The sequence below is a fragment of the Octopus sinensis genome, linkage group LG6 (assembly GCF_006345805.1).
Source record: "Octopus sinensis linkage group LG6, ASM634580v1, whole genome shotgun sequence".
NCBI lineage: Eukaryota > Metazoa > Mollusca > Cephalopoda > Octopoda > Octopodidae > Octopus > Octopus sinensis.
The window spans coordinates 110419345-110423910 of NC_043002.1; the positions used below are offsets into that span (position 1 = coordinate 110419345).

Sequence of the window (4566 nt, forward strand, 5' to 3'; positions counted from 1 at the left end):
GTGTATATGTACACATATATATATATATATATATATACATCTGTGGAGGCGCAATGGCCCAGTGGTTAGGGCAGCGGACTCGCGGTCATAGGATCGCGGTTTCGATTCCCAGACCGGGCGTTGTGAGTGTTTATTGAGCGAAAACACCTAAAAGTTCCACGAGGCTGTACTCTTTCACCACAACTTTCTCTCACTCTTACTTCCTGTTTCTGTTGTACCTGTATTTCAAAGGGCCGACCTTGTCACTCTCTGTGTCATGCTGAATATCCCCGAGAACTACGTTAAGGGTGCACGTGTCTGTGGAGTGCTCAGCCACTTACACGTTAATTTCACGAGCAGGCTGTTCCATTGATTCAGATCAACCGGAACTCTCATCGTCGTAACCGACGGAGTGCTTCCATATATACATCTACACCACTGTACGTCGATGGTTTGAGAAGTTCCAGTCTGATTAATTTACTCTTGAAAATCAGCCCTGTGGTAGACCTGAGACCAAGATGAATAATGATGAGCCGCAAAATGTAGTGCAAGTGGATACATCTCAAACTATGTGTGAGTTAGCAGCAAAGTTTGATGTTTCGATTCCAACTGTATTGAACCATCTGAAACAAATTGGTAAGATAAAGAAGCTGGACAGTTGGGTGCTACACGAACTGAATGAGCATCAACTGATACATTGTCTTGAAACTTGCTGTTCTTTGCTGTCATCATCATCAATCATCATCATCATCGTTTAACATCCGCTCTCCATGCTAGCATGGGTTGGACGGTTCAACTGGGGTCTGGGAAGCCTGAAGGCTGCACCAGGCCAGTCAGATCTGGCAGTGTTTCTACAGCTGGATGCCCTTCCTAACGCCAACCACTCCGTGAGTGTAGTGGGTGCTTTTTATGTGCCACCGACACAGGTGCCAGACGAGGCTGGCGAACGGCCACACTCGGGTGGTGTTTTTTTATGTGCCCATGGCATAAAAGCAAACCATTTTTGCAATGCATTGTTACGTGTAATGAAAAACGAATTCTTTTCAACAAGGGTTCTGCATGGTTGTTGGATAGATACAAAGTGCCAAAACACAATCCAAAAAAGAATATTCAGTAAAAAAAGTTAATGGTGTCTGTTTGATGGTCCAGTGCTGGTGTCATCCACTATAGTTTCATGAGACCTGGTAAGTCAATTACAGCGGATGCATACATCAGCCAATTGGATGAAATGATGAGTGAACTTGCAATTAAACAACCGAGATAGGTCAATAGAGACAAGCCAATTCTCTTGCAAGACAATACGTGACCACACGTTGTACAAAGGACACTACTTGTCGGTCAAGATACATGTAAGCTCCAAGGTAAGGTCTTGTATCAATTTCTATCTATAGGAATATTCCCCTGAAGAGACGAATGGGACCCTTAATAGGTTCCTAACATCGAAGTTGCAATAGAGAATTAACCTTTTTTTTGCAAGTTGTGGATTTTATGTCATGTCGTCTGAAGACAGCATTTATTATGAAGAGATATAATGAGTGATGATAGTGGCTTTATAGTGGTTTTTGATTGTTATTTCTAAACATGTCAGGGATTTTGAAACCCTCTTAATTATAATATGAAACTTGTTGAGAGATTTAGAAATGTATTACTTCTATTTTCGAAAATCAGTGAATGTATTTCACTTGAAATATATATGTTTTCAAAGGCAAATAGACATCGGCAGCTAGCAAGCCATGCTACTCCAGACTGATGATGAGCAATGACTCTGAAACTAGTCCCTGCTTGCTGGTTTTGCTGGGTGGAAGTGCTTATCTCCCCTTTGAAAACATAAGGACACAGGAAATGTGTCAAGGCCAACAGGAAATGGTGTTTCCTAGGGCTAAATAGCAGTAGCATTCTTCCCTTCATGGGACTGTCACATTAAGTTGACAACATACCGTCACTTTAATAAATAATTGTTTATGATATATACTTTGTAATGTAATATTACATTACTTTTTAATTATATATATATATATATAATATATATATATGAATAAATAAATGGAGTTTAACGCAGGTGTAATCAAATATTTTACTTTCGACACATGTTTCGAAAATTCGAAAGTAAAAATATTTGATTACACCTGCGTTAAACTCCATTTATTTATTCATATATTATTCAAAATATTCAACGTAAACACAAAGTTTCTACCTTTATAAACAAGGAGTTACAACACCTTTACTTGTGAGATTTTTGCTGCCCTGGTAACTATTCATTTATTTTTTCCGTGTTAATTGTTAACAAGGTAAAAATACACTCATCTATTTATATATATATATATATATAGAGAGAGAGAGAGAGAGAGAAAGAGTGATGGGGAGAGAAAGAGATGGAGAGAGGGTGAGAGAAAGGAGGAAGATGGTTTGGAAGGGAGTGAGGGACGGAGTTATCTAGATCATCTGGTGCAAAAGTGAGGCAGAGCTCTGCGGGAGTTTTCAGTATGAGGGAAAAGGAAGGTGATTTCACGGTAGCGAGAATAGATTGCTGGTATACGAGAGAAGGTATTTCCAGTATTGGTGGTGGGGACAGGAAAAGGTGGGCGCCTCGTGAAAAATCGAAGTACGGGCTAGCTTTGCATTAAGATTACGAAGTTAATTTAACCCAGGATCGTTTAGCATGTTAGTAATGCAAGTTAAGGAGGCGCAATGGCCCAGTGGTTAGGGCAGCAGACTCACGGTCATAGGATCGCGGTTTCGATTCCCAGACCGGGCGTTGTGAGTGTTTATTGAGCGAAAACACCTAAATCTCCACGAGGCTCCGGCAGGGGATGGTGGTGATCCCTGCTGTACTCTTTCACCACAACTCTCTCTCTCTCTTACTTCCTGTTTCTGTTGTACCTGTATTTCAAAGGGCCAGCCTTGTCACTCTCTGTGTCATGCTGAATATCCCCAAGAACTACGTTAAGGGTACACGTGTCTGTGGAGTGCTCAGCCACTTACACGTTAATTTTATGAGCAGGCTGTTCCGTTGGTCGGATCAACCGGAACCCTTGTCGTCGGAACCGATGGAGTGCTTCCATCCAATACAAGTTAAATAAATGAAGAGAATGATGAACGATTAAAAAGCGAGAGAATTTTTTAGCTTAGAGGTTGGACATTTCATGTCATGATATGATGGTATCTAATAGCACAGTAAGAAAGAAGGTTTGGGAGGAAAGCCATATGTTTTTATAGTCTTACAGCCATGAGTGATCAAAGTGTGGCTGGCTTCACCACAAAGGAGTCGAAATAACAGCTAAGGACAACAATAAGCAATAGTGAAATGGAAGGAAATGGCTAGCTTCACCACAAGAAAATCGAAAACCTCAAGAATGATTAGCATGTCAATAATACAAGTAAGATGAATATGTAAATATATTATTAAGTCACACGGAATTAGGATAGATTTTTTTCTAACACAAAAATCTTTCACAAATCATCTCTTTGCATAATGATAAGTTGTTAGATACAAATCCACTTAATGAAAATACATGAATTTCGTTAACATTAACCATTCTTTAAATAATATTAACAGGCACAGGAGTGGCTGTGTGGTAAGTAGCTTGCTAACCAACCACATGGTTCCGGGTTCAGTCCCACTGCGTGGCATCTTGGGCAAGTGTCTTCTGCTATAGCCCCGGGCTGACCAATGCCTTGTGAGTGGATTTGGTAGACGGAAACTGAAAGAAGCCTGTCGTATATATGTATATATATATATATGTTTGTGTGTGTGTGTATATGTTTGTGTGTCTGTGTTTGTTCCCCTAGCATTGCTTGACAACCGATGCTGGTGTGTTTACGTCCCCGTCACTTAGCGGTTCGGCAAAAGAGACCGATAGAATAAGTACTGGGCTTCCAAAGAATAAGTCCTGGGGTCGATTTGCTCGACTAAAGGCGGTGCTCCAGCATGGCCGCAGTCAAATGACTGAAACAAGTAAAGCCAACTTCAATCGCAATCGTTTTCTTAGCAGTAATTCTAAGACTAGAACCTCTATTCATCAATGTAAACTTACTTCTGGTTCTGACATCACTTTTTTATATAGGTAGTTCTTCATCTCAGTTGTCGAAAAGAATATCTAATCATTACTCTACATTTAGGCATATCAATAAATGTAACAATACTGGGCTTAGTAAAATAATTACAAGGTCAATCATCCCTGAAAGTTTCATCTGAATCCATTCTGAAGTTCTTGAGATATCTTGTCCACAGACAAACAAGCAAACACAGCTGAAAACAATACCTCTGCCTTTGCTAAGGCAGAGGTGATAATATATATGTCAAGGTTCCATGGTGTAGTGGTTATCACATCTGCTTACCACGCAGAAGGTCGTGAGTTCGAAACTCGCTGGAACCTAGTGAGACTTTTTTTGGCCGTTGCCAGCGCCGCCTTGGCTGGCTTCCGTGCCGGTGGCACGTTAAAAGCTCCAACCAATTGTGGCCGATGCCGCACCCCCCACCTGGCACCTGTGCAGGTGGCACGTAAAAAGCACCCACTATACTCGCGGAGTGGTTGGCGTTAGGAAGGGCATCCAGCTGTAGAAACTCTGCAAGATCAGACTGGAGCC

The 4566-nt window shown here is 41.2% G+C and overlaps 1 non-coding gene across 1 annotated transcript; it reads left to right on the forward strand.

Moving 5' to 3' along the window:
• The first annotated feature begins 4282 nt into the window (after positions 1–4282).
• On the forward strand, positions 4283–4355 carry Trnag-acc. Its single transcript has one exon. It is a non-coding gene; the product is annotated as a tRNA-Gly (tRNA).
• The last annotated feature ends 211 nt before the right edge of the window (positions 4356–4566 follow it).